This window comes from Lissotriton vulgaris, chromosome 7 (assembly GCF_964263255.1).
Source record: "Lissotriton vulgaris chromosome 7, aLisVul1.2, whole genome shotgun sequence".
Classification (NCBI taxonomy): Eukaryota; Metazoa; Chordata; class Amphibia; order Caudata; family Salamandridae; genus Lissotriton; species Lissotriton vulgaris.
In genome coordinates, this window is record NC_141695.1 from 1,297,368,284 (window position 1) to 1,297,390,793 (window position 22,510).

Sequence of the window (22,510 nt, forward strand, 5' to 3'; positions counted from 1 at the left end):
CGGTCACTGGCCATTTCCCGTGCAGGGGGTGCAGTGTGTGCCATCTAACATCAAGCACTAAGACATTGGATTTAGAGGCAGGGAAACAATGACACCAATGAAACCATACTAACTGTAATTCATGCAACGTAGTATATATGATCAGATGCCCCTGTGGCTTAAAATGCTTGGGCATGACGACGAGAAAAATAAAACAGCGTATCTGCGAACACCGCTGTAATATAAGGTGCCAGAGGAATACAACAAAACTGACTGCTCATTTCATACATACCCCAAACGACATCAGGTGGACAATCACGTTACCCCAAGGGACAGAAGGTAGTCTGTTCGAGAAAGAACAGGGCTGGATCTACCCCCTTTCTACCCACCTTTCTGGTTTAAATGGTGATATACCATGGGGTACAGTAATAAGACAATCAGAAACATATTGCAGGACTCTGATGAATATGTAGGCACTTTACTGTCTGACTAACACACTTCTTGGCCTTATTCTGTAGTCAGAAAATAGGTATCATCTTTCAGCAAGCAGTTATACGCCTTATTAAGTTCTAATGTAAAGGTGCGTCCGATCAATAAACAACATTCTTCTCTCACCTAACATTGGCAGGACCCTGACGAACAAGTATGCACTTTAATGTCTGATTGACACACATTTTGGCCTTATTATCAATATATTTTTGGGTGAGATAATAGGCAACTTTTCTGAGAATGTACGTATTCACCTCGTTATGGTCTAATGTAATTGTGTTTGCAAAAACAACAGGTGATGGACCGAATGAGGATCAATGTCACACATTCAACCCAGTCAAAAGATCTGGGTCCTAATCCATCGTTTTTTTGCACTCCACACCACCCTGGGTTAGACAAATGTGTGACATTGATCCACATTCGGTCCATCACCTGTTTTGTTTGCTAATGTAATTGTGGGCATGTGCATTAAACAACATGCGTTGTCCTGTCTACCGATAAGCATATTGTTATATATGCCAGGGATCAAGGTTGTCAATAAAGTATCCTTTTCTTTCTAAAAAACACAAAAGGACTAACTCTTCGTTTTTTTTCCGTCGGGCCGATAATACGAGTAATGCAATGTGGTATTACGGCAGATGGTGAGATGGAGCCCTTGGAGGTGATTACGATAATAAATTAAAAAGATCTCAATATTGAGTAACTCCTGACCTGCCTTCTGCTTTTTGTATTATATCCTTTTAAGAACACCAACCATGATGCGACATTGAGGTTGGTCACGTGACCGGGGTGGAATTTTTTTTATTTCTGCGTTCTTCCCGTGTCGTTTGTATTCGGGCCATGGATGTGCTTGAAGCTAGGTAACCAGTGGGGAGTCGTTGGATTGAAAGTGAGTACAATTCCGTGCGGCACTCTGTAAAGGTTCCGTGGTAGGAACTTTTCTGCGTGAGAAAAATGCACGTTTGAAATTGTGTTCTCGCTTCCTCCCCCCCTTTTGCTCCCTTTCGAACTACTCTCACAGGGAAAGTCCGACGTGAAGGTTTCCCCTGCCGTGAGAGCCCATGACACACAGTTCATCAATGCTGATAGTGAGTTTCGTTTTTTTGCCGTTTAATCCTCCATTTTAACTGTATAGTTTGTTTTTAACTGAGAATCCTTTTCCCCGACTGGGGTGGAGGGACAAACTACAATGGGTAAGCACTAGTATTGTTTCACAGTAGAGGGACCGGGTGCAATGGTATCTCCTGGTAGCACTAAACTTGTCATTCTAAATAATATGCACTAAGGCGCTCAGTACACGTAAAGCATTGATAGTGCCTTTGTTGTGCGGTAATGTAGTAATATACGCTTTGGCACAATGATACCAGCCCAGTGGTGACATACAAGTGACTGGCTCCTTCGGGGTCAAGTGAGGTTCACACAAGGGTGAGTAAGTTGGCTTTTAAAAAAACTGGGTTTATTCACGCATAACGACTAACGGAGGGCGACATAACTACATAAGAGTTACACGCACTGATTTGATGTTTATGCTGTAATGTCATTGTTTTTTACACCTTATGCGTTGTGAATTAACCCTTTGTTTTTCAGATGTAAGGCCCTTGAGAATACAAGGCGAGCCCACACAGGAGTTCCGTGAGTTTTGTATTTTAGTATCACCTATCCCCAAGGTTTGGTCACCCCTTAGCATGCTCTGACCACCTGGGGTGATTATTGTTTGGTCCTGACGAATGCTGAGCACAATGAGCATCTAACAGAAGAAACATGTTGACCATCATACTTGTATAGGACACATGGGTTCAAATTAACTCAACCTCTGTTTGTCCGCTTCACTTGTTTTTATTTGGAGGCTGGTTGTCCCTTTATTAAAGTAGGCATAGGCAACAGCCGTCTTTCTTTTAACTTCACATTCACTTCAATTCTTGGGGCACTAATTCACTGGCCCTTTAAAAAGAACCCAATGATGAAACAAATTACCACCTGTGTTAGTGACTGAGGGTTCTTTTAGCAGCTCTATATATATCTTTATATATATACTTTTCACCTATCACACCTTTCCTGGGCTGTACGGTTTAACTATTTTTGACTAGCTCTTTTTATAGGTTGCATTGTGCAATAGAACACTTTTTTGCACCATTTTGTTGCTCTTTTGCTTTTATATAGATTATTCTAGGGGTAGAAGAGTGACTACATTACCCTTGCTCTCCTGTTGTTCAAACCTATTCATTTAGACATAAAGTATATGACCAGCACCTTCCTGGAGCTAAGTCTTAGGCGTATGTGGAATATTAAATTGAACCATGAGGCACTGGCACCACCTGACTACAGTTTAAAGTATGAGGTGGAGTTAGAATAGTAATTTGCATCTCCTAGTCAGTGACAATTACGTTTCCTTTAGTAAGTGTCTGATGGTTTTGGAATATTTTATTTTTTATTTCGTAATCACAGTTTTGTAGTGCTATTCCTAATAATAGAAGATTTTTCAGTACTTACTTTGTAGAGTAGTAGCTTGATCAGGGAGGTTTTCAGGCTCATATTCTTCAAAATCAAAAAGGTCTATTGGTTTGATATCTGAAAGATTGAAACCTATTTTTTAAATTATGTTACATTTTCTTTTTTTTGTACTATGGTAATTGCGTAGAAAATAAAGTAACCAGTTTAATCGTTTTTTTTTTCAGGGACCTCCCACTCATTCTTTGAGGCTAGTTCCTGGCAGATTTGAAAAATAATTTTGTGCTGTTGACTTTCCGAATAGCTATCTCCACAGGTAAGTATCTGACAGACTTTCAATATTAATTTGATCCCAAGTTATTGACCACCACCTGCCATGACGTTAGTACCTGGTGAAGTTGGAATATTAAACTGGATCTGGTGTATTTTTTTGGACCCTAATTCACTGTCAAACACCTGCCCTGAGGTAAGATCCATGGTGAGTTGGAATAATTATTTGGACATTTAGGGCAGTGACCATCACCTGCCCAGAGGTAAGTAGCGGATGGAGTTAGAATAATAATTGAGATTTTGTTGTTGCTGTTTATTTTTCTAGCACCAGAAAGATTATTAGTAGAATTGTTTTGGTACTTACTGTGTAAAGTAGTAGCTTGCCAAAAGGAGCTCTCTAAACTCTTAGACTGGGAATGAAAATATTCTATTGGTTTGATATCTGAAAGATTGAAAACAACATTTTAATATATTTATTTATTACATTTTATTTGCTTAGAAATAATTATCAGGTTGAATAGTTTTTTTTAGGGAGTTCTTACCTTCCCACTGAGATTAGTACCAGGCCTATTTGTAATATCCCTTTTGAGCCTTGAGTCACTGTCCGGAATCTGCAGAGAGGTAAGTACCTATGGGAATTGGTATATTAAATTAAATCTACAAGTCAATCCCCTGCACTTGATCTGAGGTAAGTAGCTGGTGTGTTGGTATTTTTAATGGGAATTGAGTTACTGACCAGTACCTGCCTTGGGTTTAGTACCTGCTGGAGTTGTAATATTAATTTGAATCATAAATTACTGACCAGCATTTGCTCTGTGTTACATTCTTGATGCAGTTGGCTAATTAATGCACATTTTCCACAGTTTTAATCAGAAGAAAATAATGATTTTATTAAAGGCACTGAGGCTAATAATATGCATAATCATGTATTGCTCCTCACACGACAGGAATCTTAGAATTAGAACATATTAGAACTCTAGAAAATAGAACATGCATATAATCCATACACAGGCAGACATCCTCCTGCTTTTAAAGGTGTGAATTGACGAAAAATCTTTTCATGAACTGCAGATTCCAAACCTAGAATATTTTCCCACTAACCCCGGCATCCCACGCCGACATTCTTTGTCTTAACATTGACCTCAATAATAAAGCAACACACAAAAAAAAGTCAAACGGGTTGGGCATAACATGGGAGGGATAATATTACCTTCCGTGCCATTAATAAAATCATGATTTATTTCCCATTAAAACTGTGGAAAATCTGCCTTTTATGGCAAGGCCTGGAGGCCAGAATTATGCATGTTAAAAGTTCTCCCATTAATTTCTGCAACACATTCTCAATATGTTTAAAGTAGAACTTCTTAAAAGTTGTATCATTAGTCCAATTTGTCACCATTATATATCTACTCAAACTGGAGCCCTTCGTAAGATCCTTAGTTGTCATAGCACCCCTTGCCGAATGAGCACCAAAAACTTTCACATCAACACCTGCCTTTTTCATCACCTCCTTAATCCATCTCACTAAAGTTGGTGCGACACCACCCTGAAAGGCTTCCTGAAAGAAATCAGAAGCTGTGTACTTCCACACTCTCTCAACCGTTCTGTTCTCTTCTCATATTCCTTCAAACAGCATACCACACACAAATTGTTATGCCCCTCCAAATTGGGGTAAAAAATTGTCCTATACATAGTCTTTGTCCTTTTCCTCAACTCAAAAAACACACCTTCCAGCTGGTAACTTTGCAAAGACACCTCTAGAGCCCTAATATCTGACACTCTTCTAAATGAAACCAAACATAAAAATAATGCCAACTTCCAAGACAACAACTTCAGAATTAAATCGGAATTGGACCCCCAGCCATCCAACTCCCTCCACACAACTGACGCATCCCAAAGAAAAGTGTACTTCGCCCTATGTGGAAACTCCATGCGAACACCCTTTACTATCCTTTTATCCAAGGCGTGTTGACCAGCCGGCACTTCTTCAACGAACACATGACCAGTTGAAAAGGCAGACCTGCTCAAATTCACCAAACTGTAGGCAAAACCTCTTCAAAACAAGCTTGACAAATAATTCACTACCTCCTCTACAGTAGCTAAAACGGGATCGAAGTCCAGCTCAACACACCAACCACACCATCTTCTCCACGCAGACCAATAGACCTGAGTTGTCCGCGGGGCCCAGGACCCCTTGATGAGCCCTGAAGCCTCCTCTGATAATCCAGAACCTTGCCATACTCTCCTGAAATAAGCCATCCCAATAGCCTCAATTGTCCTGTTATCACTAGTTTGTGCACGTTCCCCTGTGCATCCAACAGCACCTCTGGAAAACTCAGTAACAAGATAGGGTCTTCTACCAACAACTTCATTAGATCCAGAAACCATACCTGGGATTTCCAAAATAGCATACTTAACACCAATTCCGCTTTCTCCTTCCTCACTTTCATCAGCACCCTCTAAATCATTGAGAACGGAGGAAAAGCATACAGCCTCCCCATTCCCCACTCTTGCAGGACGACATCTATCCATTTCGCTTCCGGATCCGGCCTCCAACTGTAAAACTCCTTCAACCGCGCATTCAATCTGTCTGCAAACAAACCCACCTGCAGTGGGCCTCACTACTCCCGTACTCTCAGTAACACCCCCTATTCAATTTGCAACTGCTCACATCCTTCTGATATCTTGAATTCCAATCTGCTTCTAAATTGCTCTTCCCAGGAATATACTGCGCCTGCACCATTATCTGTCTGTCCAAACAAAACCTCCAAAACACCTTTGCCAACTCCGCTAAACTCCTTGAACGTGGGCCCCCCAATTTGTTGACATAACGTACTGTTGAGATGTTGTCCATCTTCAACAGAAATCAACATTTGGCCTGTCCTTTTAGAAAACCTTTGCAAAAGACCCACCAGGAGTTCCAGACAATTTATATGTAAATTCTTCTCCTCCAGAGACCACTGACCTTCAGTCATTAGAGCACCACATCTTGTTCCCCAACCATACAGACTTGCATCCGACTTTTTCACCACCTCCGGAGCCTCCCCAAAGATTGCTCTCCCATTCCATGCTTCCAGACTCATCAACCACCATTCCAACTCCACCTGAGTTTCCTGATTCATCCTCATGTTCTGAGAATACTTCACTCCCTGCCTTAAGTGATACACCTTCAGCCTTAGCAGCGCCCTGTAGTGAATGGTGCTGAAAAAGTTCCTTGAATTGATGCAGAGAGCAGCTCAAGCAACCTCTTCAACTGGCGCAAAGATAACCATTCCACATTCCTCACTCTCTTTGCCTCTCTGAGAATCTTCTTCACTTTCTCCATAGACAACTTCGACACACATTCCAAGGTCTGAATCTGAAAACCTAAAAACGGCATCTCATGAGCTGACTCCACACACGATTTTTCTCTGTTCACAATAAAACCCAAGTCTTCCAAAACTTTCACAGCAAACTCCGTCTGCTCCAAAGCCAAAGTTTCTCATCCACCATAATCAAAATATCATCCAGGTACACTATTGACCGAACACCCATGAACCTCAACCATGCCACAACCGGTCTCATCACCTTCGTAAAGCACTGCGCAGTAGACTTTTGAATCTCTATTGTCTGCCGTTCCACCTGAATTGGAGATAATCCCTGTGCTCCACGCACACTGGAACTGTCAGATATGAATCCTTCAGATCCAACTGGGTCATCCAATCTCCCTTTCTTAACAGATCCCTCACATTATAAATGCCCTCCATTTTGAAGTGGTTGTAACACACCTAATCGTTTAACTCTCTTAGATTTATCACTGGCCTCATACCTTTGTACTTCTTCTCCACCAAAAATATATTGCTTACAAAACAACTTGAAACCTCCTCCACAACCTCTTTTGCACTTTTTTCCACCAAAGCCTTTATCTCCTGAGACAATAACTCCTCCAGAACCTTTGCAAACCTCAGCATGCCTAGACACTACCACTGTACTGGAACCTCCATGAAATCTATACGATATCCCTCTACCATTTCCAAGACCCATAGATCCTGTGTTATTTCTCTCCACTTTGAAAAAAAAAACTGGGCTACTCTGCCGCCCAATTTTACATGTATAGAAAAAGGGTCTTTGCAACGTCTTACTTGATGAACTTCTCCCTCTCCTTTCTGAACGCATTCCATGGGACCTCGTCCTCTGTTTCTGTGGGTAGAACCCACCCTGCTCCAATCTGGAGTTGAAACCAAATCCATATCCGTAACCAAAGGGTGTGAATCCTCTCGCAAAAGAACCCCAAGTTATTCCCTGTCCACGGCCGGGGAATTAACCCCACATTCTCCCAGGCGTACCAAAAACCTTTCTTAAATCCTTTTGTGCCTTTTGCAAAGAATTGATGGTAACACGTACATTGACATATCCCTCACAAATTCTTCAAGAAAGAGTTTTCCTTCACTCCGCTCACCAAATTCCTTACTGGCTAACTCAGAGAATTTTGGGTCAGTCTTCATCGATATGCTTTTGCGCCTCTCAATGCACAAAGCCGTATTTGAGTTACCTACAAATAAAACAAATAGCCCTTTGCACCCACTGGTGCAACTAATTCACAAAGAATCCACTGAACTGGAGAGTAGTTGCTCTTCCCTGCCAGACGCACAGCTTGATTAGTGACTTTTTATTTTTAAACAAATTTTATTAGTCATGGTTCTCATAAATTTCAAAGCTCCAGGAACCGGAGACTACTGCACACGTCAATAGTACCGCAATAGCATCCTAGACTTTTTACAGAGGAAAAAACAACCCCTCCCTCCACCCCCTCCCCCCATTGCCTTGAAGCTGCCACCTAAGTACAATATAAAGCTTAGTAAAACTTGCCAAGTCCACCGAGACACTCAATACTCTTAAACAATGAACCATCAGTCAAATCGTTGGGAGGGCGGGCCTCTCAGGTGGCAGGTCTAAGTCCAGACCACGATAGTCCGCCCACCTCTTCCAGATCTTAAAATGCTTACGAGGGCAACCCCTGGCTACGAATATAGGTTGCTCAAGTCCCATGCAGAAGTCCATGCCGTTCCTCCAGGCAGTCAATGATGGAGCCCGGGGCGCCTTCCGCGCCATGGCAATGTCTCTCTTTGCCAATGTAAGGCCCAGCAACAACAGGTGGCGCTTGTATCTATTGCCCCAATTCCCTCCATCACTTTGTACCTCATTCAAAATAAAGACGCCCTGGTGATTAACCAATCACTTCAACCAATCAATTCCAATACCCGTCCCTCAGAATTACAAATCCTATCAATCACATCTTTTAATGCCTCATGTGCCCACCCAAACCTGATTTTGAACCGCTAACATGTGTCGTCACTTACCTCTAAACTCAAAAGACCCCCGAGTTTATAAATCATATACCCCACCCTTCCGGCAGCTGTTTTCAAGACACCGATTGTCTAATCTTACATTTCTTGCTATCAAAAGTGACGTTTACATTTAAACATTTTCACAATTTAAAACAGTTTAGATATTCTAGACTTGATGTTCATTGTAAAAATTACAAAATGAAAGGCCAGCTATGACAATCCATTCAATTATAATTCATAACATGATTTTCCACCTCTATGGATGTGATCTTACTGTAACACCCTACATGTGACGTCATGTCTATTTATCTAGTTTAATCCAATAATCCTTTTTGGGTGCAAAATAACAACAGGGCAGTTTGAAACTGTATCTGAAGGTCGGAGGATCTGAACCTACACACTACTCCACAAAAATATAAACTTTATTTTTTTAAGAACACACTTTAATTCATTAACTCCTCACTATCAACACCTCACTCCACAAAAATATATACTTCCTCTTATATATGAAAAAAACCGTCCTCTTATTTAACTTTATAATTCCTTAACTTCACTCTCTTCAAAATATGCCCTTCCTAATCACAGCTCCTCAATCAACGATCGACCTCCAACTGAACCAATAGCCTTTTGGTCCGTCAGCCGGTCGGCCTCATTCCCAAAACATGGCGGTTTCCAATCTCTTAAAATCTCTCTCTCTCAGCCCGGATGCTGCTGCTGCTGCTGCTGAGCTGCGCTCTTGGAGTCTATGGGGCAGGAATAGCTGGGAGTGATATTGAGCAGATAGTAACAAAGGGGAGCCCATCCACATCACTGGAGATAGAATCACCTGCGACAGGCCAGGCTGTAAAGAAGATTGGTACCTACCAGCATAACAGGCAATAAATTAGAAATGACACACCCGCGACGAGCTATTTAACAGACCCAGGTCGGGCACGCACATCCAAGGGGGAAAAATATCGCAAGACGGCGCCGGCACCCGTCGCAGCGTGTCAGGCTGCACATCGCCCGCGGGGGCGAGCAATTCTCGGGGGCCGCCGAACCCAAATCGCTGAGAATTTCCGATTGAAGGAGTGCAGTGAGGTGACCTGCCTGACTACAAAATGGCGGTTCCCTACACTTGTCTTCATTAATTCTGGGCTCGACGGAGCTTCAGCGGTGTGGGATCGGAAACCAGGGGCCCCAGGCGAGTGGAGCCCCCCTGAGTAAGAAGGTACTCGCTGGACAGTGGCAAATTCCAGAAAAAAATCCGATTGAAGGAGTGCAGTGAGGCGGCCTGCCTGACTAGAAAATGGCGGTGCTCGACCCTCGTTTCCAGTGACTCCGAGCCCGATGAGCTTCAGCGGTATGGGAGCTGCGACCGGGGGCCCGTGTCAAGTGGACTTAAACTATAGAAACGTATGCTCCTGCAGCGGGGAAATTTGATATTGGGGCCAGAAGAAGAGCGTCCCCGTGACGACAAAAGTGGGGGAGTCAGTTTGCGGCGGAAGGGGTGAGTGTGTTTGTGTAAATTCCCAAAGTCAGAGGGGAGCTGCAAAGATAAATGGGAGTACGCCGAGTGTGACGAGAGGTCCTCCCCGTGTAACGCATGACCCTAAGATGGCGGCCGGAGTGCCCCCCTGGTGAATCTCGACACAAAGATCCCAGGGAGGTGTCTTGTGAGGTGGTGGGAAGACTCTGGGGCCCCCTGAAGACCACATGGTGAAAGAGACAACTTGACTTGTTCTGAGAAGCGATGCCACTGCTTGCATCACCGAGCTGGCTTTTCTTTTGTGCTGAGTTGCTTATCCCCCTGAATCTGCAGCTCCCTACTCATCCTAGAACTGCTACCTTGAGTGACCGTGTGGTCTTCCCATCTTGGATTTCCAGGGACAGATCGGCGACCTTCAACCTTACCTACTTCCAGACCTATCTGCTGCCTATCCCATATAGCTTTGACTATGGGCCATGTTGTCCGTTTCCCTGGTTCCTCCATTTTTGCGGTTGTGACTGTCACCATGCCCAGACCTATCTGCTGCCTCCCCTATATAGCTATGCCTTTGGGTGCATTGAGTCTGTTTCCCTGGTTCCTCCATGTTGCGGTTGCGACTGTCCCCATGATTCCTATTGCCACCAGCGCGACCAGCGCCCTTCACCACTTCCATTGAAGCCAATGACACCTCTCTCTTCTTATTGGACTTGGTGATGCAGCCCTTGTCTACCCCTACCTTCACCCGAGACCGAGCAATATGGTTGATGCCCGATGGAGCTGCATAGTCAGCTATTGAGGAGATCGGCTTAGATTCCCCCCTCAGCTGTTATCTACACAGCCGGACATTGGACACTGTTCTCCACGTCTCTCTGCTGTCTCCCTTCCTCCCCATCCCTCCGAACGCGTAACAATGTTTATATATGTTGCTGTACTGTGTTACCCTGTAACTGATGTAACTTGAATCGCACTTGTCCTCATGTTATTTGTAACTCACTTATCCTCATGTAAAGCACTTTGATACCTCCGGGTCTAGCCAGCGCTATGTAAAACTCTTCAAATAAAAATAGCCGCTGCAGGGCCGCTGTACAATACGTAACGCATACAGCGGCTCCAATTAGCCAAAATCAATCTCCTCAGCGAGAACAGATACGAACATTCTGCTCCCACAGAGGAGATGCGCTGAGCCCACAAAGATGGCGCCACACAGCGAGCGAACAGCGCGCACCAAATAGAATGCTCAGCACCCCCGTGTGCCTTCTTTATTGCTCTTTCCACGTACAGCTCCAACTGCCAAAGCTAATGGTAGGACCCGGTCTCCTTCTTAAAAACACTACACAAGGTTGCAAAACTCCTCATTAAACACATGCGACTCTACCACTCTCTACCATAAAAAATCATCTCCCTTATAGGTATTTTCATCCAGATATTGACAGAGTCACAAATACTGAACTTCAAGTATTTCCTGTGCGTTCCTTACCAAGAGACACAGGCCACACTTATCTCCAATGATTAAAACCATAACATTAATATATTTAACCATATACTCTCATACATATATCAAGGACATACAATAGATGTACTTATCTGTGTATGAGCAGCAACAAAAGAAGGAAGATGGCTGCCTGTGTATGGATTATATGCATGTTCTATGTTCTAGAGTTGTAATGTGTTCCAGTTCTAAGATTCCTGTTGTGTGGGAGCAATAAAGGATTATGCATATTATTGGCCTCCGGGCCTTGTCATAAAATTTAGATTGTCAAGTTTTTGAGCAGCACATGTTCTGATGTAGGTTCGATAGCAGAATGTTTAAAAAAAAACATTTTTTTTTAAATGTGAGAAGATTTGTTGTTATAACTTTCTGTAAATTCACATAAAAATGTTCTACTTACTTTGTGGTAATCGATTCATTCCGAAGGCAGAGTTTGATTAGGCTGAAAGAGGGTTTTTTTCAAAATCTGGAAATTAAATTTAAAAATAATCATTTGTATTTGTATATATTGAAGAGGCCTTTTAGAGCACTCATAATAGATATGTTATTTTTGAATTTACCTGCTGAAGCCGCTAGATAGCACTCTTTGCTAAATTATGTCGGTTGTGAAGTTCAGCCTGGAACGATGTGTGTGCTCAGTACGATATTCTGAATACTACCGATTACAAAATAGTGGTTGGCTATTTTTCTATGTTTTATTAGAGTTGCTCTTTCATAAAAATAGAATATGTTTTGAAAACTGTTTGATTTAAAACTGTTTATTATGTGAGAAAGTGTATTTATTTTTAACGCTTTATAAAATGCGTTTACAACCGTGCTAATGGGTCCCGGGGGACTTGGCATGAGCTGGTGTCCCCCCGGAGTATTTCGTGCAATGCGACCTCCTACAGGAGGCGATTGGTTAGTTTGGGACGTGGGAGGGGCTTAGCGGTGCTTGGGCTGGGAGCGGGAGGGCTACGTCACTCGCAGCGAGTGAGGAGGCGGCGGCGGCGAGTTTTTGACTGCGAGGCGCGTCAGCTGTGAATTTCTGAATTTTGACGAAAAACAGCTGCAGCGCCTTAGAAGTGTAGCGGAGGTGCGGAGAGTCCTCTGGAAGACGACTTCTGTCAGCGTTTGTGCAATTTAACGCTGTTTGCCATTTGCAGCTTCTGGTGACTCGTGTGAAGATGCCAGCGGATGACATTGCCAGGGAGGCAATAAGAGCTTTGGTGGCGGTCGGGCGCACTGATTTATTACGCCCAGGAGCTGTCATTGAAGGCGGCGTGGAGGCGAAGCAACCACGGTGCTTAGCGGCTGAAGGGGTGAGTCACGCGGTGGCGGCATGCAGGGCAGGGGTAAGCCGCTCCTCAGAGACTGCGTTTGAGCCTTCTGTGTCAGCTTTTAGACCTCTTCAAGCGCTCTTCAGGCAGGAACTCTAGAGGAAAGAAGGTACCACTGCGCTCTGCTTCAGCCCCGAGCATTTTGAAGGAAGTTCAAGCTGTTTTTGAGCCGCAGGCCAGGAAGAGAGCAGGGAAGCGAGGTGGAAGGGCCAGCTCTGCCTTGGTGAATAGGCAGCAACAAGTGGAACTGTTTGAGGAGCAGGAGGGTGGCGAATTCTTCTCAGAGGACGGTGTTGCTACACAGGCGTCAGGGGTTTCTTTTTTACATGACGCTGCTTTTACGGGAAGAAGGCCCCCAGTGGCATATGCTGTGGGCGCTAATAGCAGAAGCGTTGATATTGCGCCTGAGGTTTGGGTGGGGGAGTCGGCCAATGCGCTGGTGGACTACTCCAGCGACAGTGATGAGGAAGTTTGTCAGGAGGACGCGGTGGGGGCTGTAGGTGCCGGGAGTGGAGAGCCAGCATCGTCTACACACCGCTTTCAGACTCAGGAGATTACCGTTTTGCAAGGGGTGATGCTGCCTCAAGCTAGAGGGCCTCCGAAGGCACATGTGGGCATGAGTTTCGGGCATGGGGAAGACAATTTTGACTTGCAGCCATGTGATTTTGAGCAGGATGAAGGGGGTCTATTGGGCAGTAGTGCTGGGGCAAGTTCTCGTGGGGTGGGGGGTCAGAATGAGAGTGTTATTTTTCACAGGGACAGCGATGTGGTGGTGGTGTATCCGGAGTCTAGGCCACCCCTGTGTCATCCTCAGGTGCAGTTTGACTCTGATAGGGGGCCACAACAGGGGCAGTGGGTGTGGGTCAAACACGCCGATTTACCCAGGAAGGTTCCATCCGGAGTTATGGGTTCTCAGGTAAAGGGTAAGTTGCGAGCGGTTCCTCGCTGGAGCGGCGGGAACTTGTCAGAGGACTCTGGTCATAGGTCTGTTGGTCAGAGTTCTGGTAATTTTGTGGCAAAGCAAAGTGCGGCTTTGGGTACTGCGCAGCAGACCAGTAGCGATTCTGGTGCGGAGTTTGAGTCATCGGCCGGGCGCTCACAACAGAGGCCTGTGTCCATTTGGGTAAATTACGATGGCGGCATTGGCGATGGCGCTATGCTGAGCACAAGTGGTGATGATACTATAATTCATGATGATTACATTGGTGACTATGATGACACTAATAAGGAAAATGTGGATAATTACGGGGATTGGGGGTCGAGGGAGGCGGCTCCTGGATGGGGTGGTCAAGATTTTGGGGTTAGAGGGGGGGTCGTCTTACATCTTTTAGTGTGTTTCAGAGAACTGGAGCGGTTTTCTCTGCTGATCGGGGAAGGCGTGGCGGTCATCATCAGCGTGATGAACTGAAGGATTTTCAACAAAGGGCTACACAGCTGCCGTCAGGTAAGGAAGACTGGTGGGCTGCGTGGACGCGGCCTTTGGCGGGCGGCTCAAGTGTGGAGCCAAGGGAGAGTGGGCCTGAAGGGAGGGCAAAGGTACAGGGTGATTTGGGTAACGTGGTACAGGAAACACCACAGTCCACTAGAGGGTCTGGGGGTCAGTTGGATCGGGTTGGGGGTGCAAGTCCTGCTTCGTCCATAGGAAGCTCTGCGCTTGGTGAGGGTCAGGGGTGTGGTTGCACCAAACTACCTTATATGGGTGTGGCCATGCCTTTGGGCATGCACTTGTCGCAAAGGACGAGACAGAGAATTTGGAGTCATGACTATGTGGACGTTTTCCAGCTATTACATAGAGATTTGCAGGCTAGAGAAGGGTCAAAGGAGGAGGAGCTAGAGTTGTCCCGCCGCCCCAAAGTACAGAAGACCATTGAGAATTGGACGGCCGCTTTTATAATCTATGCAAGTGTGTATTGTGAGGGGTACCCAGAGCGGGCGATGGCCTTATGACAACATCAGGAGGGCACACTTGCTGGCAGGAGGCTATGCCTGGTTGAACTATGATGAAGAGTTCAGGGCCAGAGTGAGCTTGTTCAATGATAAACCATGGGGAGAGGTGGACCAGGTGCTGTGGCTCAAATGGATGTCGGGGCATCAGGTATCAGCTACTATACATACAGCTAGTGGTCTTCCAATACAGTATCGGCCCTTTCTCCAGTGTCCCGCTCCATTGGGGGGCGGGTGGGATGGGACGGGGACAGTTGCCTGCCACGGGAGCGTGTTGGGGATTTAATAGGGGTACCTGTATCTGCCAATACTGCAAGTTCAAGCATGAGTGTGCACAGTGTGGGGGTCTGCATGCCATATTCCAGTGTTTCCCCAGCCACCACCAAGGGAGAGGGCAGAGGGGCAGAGGGACCCTTCCACCTCTTATACCAAAAGGCGCCTACCCCAGTTAAGCTTCAGGTCATGCTGGACTGGTTGGAGGAATACCCGGATGGGCCAGCAGCTGTCAAATTGCTCTGGGGTTTTCGGGTAGGTTTTCGAATCGGTTACCAAGGTCCGCGGGTGCAGCGTTGGGCTGATAATCTTAAGTCTGCAAAAGAATTCCCCCATGTGGTTAGGGCTAAGCTGGTAAAGGAATTGGAGCTGGTTAGAATAGCGGGTCCTTTCGATAGCTGTCCACTGCCCAATCTGATGGTCTCGCCTTTGGGAGTTGTTCCAAAGAAAGCCCAGGGTGAGTTTCGTCTCATTCACCATCTGTCCTGGCCGGAGGGCCATTCGATAAATGATTTCATATCTGCAGAAGACATGGCGGTGTCATATGCTTCTGTAGATGACGCTTTGCGTCTGGTTCGTTTGGCTGGAGTGGGGGGGCAACTTGCCAAGTGTGACATCCAGGCGGCTTTTAGGTTGTTGCCCATCCATCCTTTGGATTTTCAACTACTCGGAATGTATTTTGAAGAGAAGTTTTATGTTGATCGTGTGTTGCCCATGGGCTGTTCCATCTCTTGTTTTCTGTTCGAGACGTTTAGCACGTTTCTGGAATGGTGTGTGAAACGCAAATCTGGACATGAAGCTATTTGTCATTACCTGGATGGCTTTTTGTTTATAGGTCAAGCTGGGAGTGAGCAATGCACCAAAGTGTTAACATGTTTTCAGGAGATGGCAGGTGATTTTGGAGTCCCTTTGGCCCCAGACAAAACGGAGGGTCCAATGTCACAGTTAGTCTTTTTAGGCATTGAGATCGATACTGAGACGATGATGGCTCGTCTGCCCTTGGCTAAGGTGCAGGAGATCAGGATGTTTTTGGAAGAAGTTCTGGGTGAAAATAAGTTGCAATTAAGGCAGGTTCAGCGGCTTTTGGGTTACCTCAGTTTTGCCTGTAGAGTGGTAAGAGTGGGAAGAACATTTTGCAGACGTCTTGGCTTTGCCTTGTCGGGAGCTTCCTTGCCGCACCACCACATTAGATTGTCAAACAAGGTGAAGGAAGACTTGGCCATTTGGCTGAGGTTCCTGGAAGAATTTAATGGTGTGTCAATTATCTTTGTGGAGGATGACACTGTGTGGCAGGTCCAGATTTTCTCGGACGCTGCGGGGGCTCAAGGCTTTGGTTTGTTTTGGGAAGGGCGCTGGTGCGCCAAGAGTTGGCCAAAGCATTGGGTGGAGCAAGGCCGCAGAATTGCCTTCATGGAACTCTTTCCGCTACTAGTGGCATTGCAGGTGTGGGGAGAGGAGTTCAGGGACCGTTGTGTGTTATTTCACATCGACAACATGGCAGTGGTAAGCTTGGTTAATGGACGAAAGGCAAGAGATGTCAGAGTACTACAATTATTGTGTGTTTTCATGTTGCAAATCCTCAAGTTGAACATTGTGTTTAGAGCGAGGCATATTCCTGGGGTGAACAACTCAATCGCCGATGCTCTGTCTCGTTGCAATTGGAAGAAGTTCCGGTTGTTGGCGCCAAAAGCAGACAGATGCAAGACGGCGATTCCATGACCATCTGGGACCTGGGGGAGTGAGGATTGTGGCATTGGTGGAGCAGTCCATTGTTAAGTCCACGCGCAGGAGTTACCAGCAAGCGTGGTCTGAATTTTTATCTTATGCTTTGGCACACGATCAGGATGGCGCAGCAGTGGAGAATGAACAGTTTATGTAAAATGTTGTATTACAATTGTTAGACAAAGGTTTGTCACATACAACGATTTCCGGCAAGCTTGCGGGTATTTCCTTTTACAGTCAGTTATTGTTGGGTAAGGTAACTCAGGTGGGGTTTTTGTTGAGGAAGATGCTGAAGGGGTTTGGGCGTAGCAAAGTTGCTTTTAAATCTTTGAGGGAACCTATTACTTTTGCGTTGTTGTGAAGGATTTTAAATGTTTTGCCTAGTTACTGCTACAGCGAATTAGTTAGGTTCAAGTTGTGCATGGTATGGTTGTTCTTCGGGGCTTTTCGGGTTTCAGAACTGTTAGGGTTAAGAAATTAGTCTGGGATTCAGACATCGGACATACTGGTTGTGAATGGGGATGTTTTACGGATCAGGTTGAGATAGTCAAAGACAGACCAAAGAGGGGTTGGGACTTGGGTTCAGTTGAGAGCGAGTGGGGGGGGTGGGTTGTTGCCCGTTGGAGGAGTGGGATTCCTTTTTAAAGTCAGATGTTTTCCGTTCTGGTGTGATTTTTTGCCATGAGCAGGGGGGACAGTTGTCTGGTTATCAGTTTTTACCTGTACTGAGAAAAGGGCTTTCATTGGTGGGGGGAAATCCTAAATGCTTTGGGACATATTCCTTTAGAATAGGAGCTGCAACGGAGGCTGCCAGATTGGGCTGGGGGAGGGAGGAGATACAGCGCATTGGGAGGTGGAAGTCCAACTGCTGTTACAGATATGTTCAGTTATGAAATGCATTCCTCTTACGTATATTAGTTAATTGTGGGATTTTTATCATTAGGTCGAGTTTTGGATTTCCCCCGGAAAAAACAAACATGGATTGTGGGCCATTCCTTGGTTAAATGGTCATCAATTTTTGCAGAACAGCAAATCTGTGGAAGGGGTTTGGGTTTGTATGGGAAAGATCACGAAGTTTTGTGGAAAGGTGTGGGTGGTATGAGATGGAAGGACCTTTTCCCTTTGCTGTCAAAACTGTCTGCTGAATGGGGAATCCCTGATCTGCTAGTTCTACACTTGGGAGAGAACGACTTAGTGGAATTGTCAGGCCTCACCGTGATAAAACAAATGAAGTTGGATCTAGCAGTTATAAAAAATAATTGGGTTGGAACAATGGTCTTGTGGACTGAATTTGTATATAGGCACCAATGGAGAGGGGCTAGAATACACTCAGCGGTGGAAAAAGCCAGTCGAAAATTGAACAGAGCAATGTCAGTTTTCTGTAAGTCAATGGGTATCATGGTCTTGGTGCATGAACATTTTTCAAGTGAGATGCTTCATTTGTTCAGGTGCGATGGGGTGCACCTGTCGCAGATGGGCCAATCTTATTATTTAATGGAACTGCGTAATGTGCTGGCAAAGTTGTGGGGGGTTGATTTGTGGTGTTCTAATACACAAGTTTAAATGTTCTCTTTTTAAATTGCAGAGGTTGGGTGGGGCAGGAAAACACTTGGGGTTTTCCTGGGTGGCGTGTTTTGGGGGATAGGATAGTCTCGAGCGGATATATCCTTTCTCTCTGGGGGGTGGGGGGAGGGTAGGTGAATAAGGGAAAGAAAAGTTGGAAGGAAAACTTTGGTTGGTATTAAAACAGTTTTGGAGTTTTGGCAAAATAATAAAAACATTGGGGAATATTGATGGAAAACCAATTGGGGGAAAGGTTTTGGAAATGTACAAAGTTTTGGGTTTTTAATAAATGTAAGGTGCAGAGTCTGTCTTTGGCTGTCCTAATAATAAAAGTGACCTTTTATGCTATGAGCAGAATTGTGTGGAGTGTCTTTATTGCGCGATGGGTCCCGGGGGGACATGGCATGAGCCAGTGTCCCCCCGGGGTATTTCGCACAATGCGACCTCCCATGGGAGGCGATTGGTTGGTTTGGGACGTGGGAGGGACTTAGCAGTGCTTGGGGTGGGAGCGGGAGGGCTACGTCACTCGCAGCGAGTGAGGAGGCGGCGGCGGCGAGTTTTTGACCCACCCGCCCACCCTTTGTTTTTTGTTAAGTTGGTCAAAAGGGTGTTTTTTGTATTTGTCAGTTTTTTGTGTTTTTTCACAAAAAAAAAAGAAAATATATATATGCAAGACATGTCACTTTAGGGCAGCATGGGCAGTGCTCCTTTTCTGTTATGTGTTGTTTTAGGCGTGTTTTGGGGGATAGGATAGTCTTGAGCGGATATATCCTTTCTCTCTGGGGGGTTGGGGGAGGGTAGATGAATAAGGGAAAGAAAAGTTGGAAGGGAAACTTTGGTTGGTATTAAAACAGTTTTGGAGTTTTGGCAAAATAATGAAATCATTGGAGAATGGTGATGGAAAACCAGTTGGGGGAAAGGTTTTGGAAATGTACAAAGTTTTGGGTTTTTAATAAAAGTAAGGTGCGGAGTCTGTCTTTGGCTGTCCTAATAATAAAAGTGACCTTTTATGCTATGAGCAGAATTGTGTGGAGTGTCTTTATTGCGCGATGTTCGATTGCCCATCACTTTAGTACCCAATCTAGTTCGTCATATGCGTAAAAATAGACGATGGACTTCATTTTTGAGGTTTCACCTCAGTTGCTTATTAGCATGCCGTTTGTCTTTCTAAATTAAATTTAATGAAGTACAGTTGTGGAAAATAACAATTATTACATGTTTGTTTTAGTAAAAACAAGTCTTATCTAACTAATATCTACAGTTTTTTTTAAATTGCAAAGTATTTTTTTTTAATTGCATTGATTTTAATTATGCATTTGTTTGCGTAAATGTGTGATTAAGATATGCGGAGTAGCAATTGTCGTGGTTCAATCACTTTTAATGTAATGGTACTAATATACGTGGTTTAGACATTCTGGGCCCGATGTAGGTAATCCCAGATTACCGATTCTTAAATACCGCATCATACCGATTCGGTATTTAAGAACTGGCAATCGGGATGTAGGTATATTTACCGAATTATTTACCGAATCTGAATGATTCGGTAATTACCGAATTGGTAAATACCGATTCGGTAATTGCCATTCATTCTTAAGGACCTGGAGGCCCACAGGAATGAATGCCAATTACCGAATCGGTATTTACCAATTCGGTAATTTAAGGAAACATTGAAGGGTGGCAGGGTGTCACTTTGACACCCTCTTGCACCCCTCAATTATGTATAGGTGCACATGTTGCAGACATACATGCCCTAAGGGCATGTATGTCTGCAACATGGAACCGTTTAAAAAGCAAAAAAATACTTTTTAGAGGGTTTTCATTATTTACCATCAACTTCTAGTTGGTGGTAAATTATGAATTCTTACACCCCTGTTGCACTGATTTCAGTGCTACCTACATCCCAAAATACAGATTTGGTATTTTTACCGATTCTGTATTTTACAGAATCTGTAAAATTACTGATTCTGTATTTTGACATGCCCCTACATATCAATATCCAAATACCGGTCAGAAACGGCCGAAAATCGGTATTTTCAGCCGTTTCCGACCAGTATTTCGATACCTACATCGGGCCCTCTTTGTTAACATCCGCGTTGTTCATGTAACTTCGTTATTTCGCATGCGTGGTTCAGACATGCAGGATTTATGAGGTTGTGGTTCAATCATACAACCGAAGAAGAAACTTGTGATCAAACAGTAAATCACCAGCAGAATCCAAAATATCAGAGGTGTCCTGAGAATTGGCTTTTCAGATGACAACTTGGAAGGGCAAAAAATGTTTTGCTTTTTAGAGTAAAACCAATTGAAATCTGACCCATCATAAGTATCAGAGAAATAATACTGTGAATAAACAAATACATCTGAGTCATCTGAAAAATATGAGGAGACTTTGTCATTACACCTTTTTCTAGAATGGGAATCTACCTTTATCATGAGGGTAATATGTCAGGTTGTAAACCTGAGTCCTGAGGAGGCAATGTACTCTATATCTTAGACTGACTGGGGAAGCACTGGCAGAATACAAGGGCCTCATTTATGAGAAATGACGCATCGCTGCGTGAAAGCAGCAATGCGTCACTTCTCAGTGTGCACTCCTTGTGACATTCATGATGCGTCATATTTAATGTATGACGCATCATGTCGCAAGGAGTTACAGAAACGTCAGTATTTCCGACGTATCTGTAAGCGCAAAAGTGACGCATTGCTGGAGTGTGTCACAAAAGTGCCGCAACTCCAGCATTGCGTCCTTTCCCTTGGGGCAAGCCCCATGTGAAAGGGCCTGCGTCAGTCTTACACCTCCTATGAGGCAAGCGCAAGATTTTGACGCAACAGCGTCCTAAAAGTGACGCAGTGAAATCTCATAGATTTCACTGCGTCACTTCTACGACCCTTACTTGCATCAATACGCCCCCCTTGCATACATTATACCTGGCGCAGGTATAATGTGGCGCAGGGGTTTACAAAGTGACGCATCTACCTAGATGCATCACTTTGTAAATATGGCCTAATAAGGCGCATTTCTTATGCCACTGGTGCATCACAAAAAGTGACGCACCGGCGGCGTAAAAGTGACGCACAGCCTCATAAATGAGGCCATAGATTTTTTGATTTACTAATCATTTTTATTTGGTGTCTTTTAACCGGTTTAGTTGAAAACGGTGCAACATATACATAATTTTCCTTATATTTAAGGCTTTACCTGATGGAATGTCCTACTACTACCAGCAGACAATGAGTCTACACCTGCACAATACCTTTGACATGCTTGCCAATATTTCACAATTGCCCCTATTCCTATTGAAACATTAACAGCTTTTTGAAATTAATATTTATAAATTCCAAACTTGTGTTTTATCATCATTAAGTTTGAAATTGAGACCAGCAGTATTCATTGTTTTGAATGTTAAAGCAACTGCTAAGAGTTTAGACCACAACACTGTGTAAATATAATGAAATAAGGTACTTTCTTCCAATGTTAATGTACTAAAGGCAAAAGGTAGCACACGCTGTGAGGAAATCTTCTCAGATGCTGCTGTGATTTTGAACTGTTTACACAGCAAAGAGACACTTCCGCCAGTAAGCAGAAGAGCCTATTGGGCCATAAATTGAAAGGAAATGGGAGCGATTTGATGTGATAGCCAAACTGCCTCACGGAATCACGACAGAGAACAAGCAGTGAAGAACGCCGTCTCCTGCAGTGTAAGTGGTCTTCATAACAAGCATTTGCAATGCAATAGGTCTCGCATTAGGAAATTTTGAGCTATTGGTATTGTAAATGGCAAGCTTTTTTATTTCTGTGTTGGTTTTGAAAATAGCTAAATTAATAGCTTAGTCATTTACAATTCCAATAGTTTTAACTTTGGCAAATGTGACACCCATAGCATTTGTAATGCAATATGTGTTGTATTTACGTGACTTAGATTTATTGCTTTACAAATAACAATGGCTTTTAATTTTTTTTAAATAATTAATACTTAAATAAAAGTTATTGTAATTTATAATAGAAATAGCTTAAACTTTTGTAAATAACGTTTGTGAAGATTGTGTTCAGTGTATTTTATTGTGACGAAAATCCGAGAACAGAAGTGAAATTTTAACATCTTTCTGTGACATTTGTAATAAAGCTTAAAACATTGAGAGAACATATTTGAACCAGTTGTTGTTGAATGGTTGAACAGATTGATGCTGTGATGGTGCAAAGTGATGTTGTTGGTGGCGA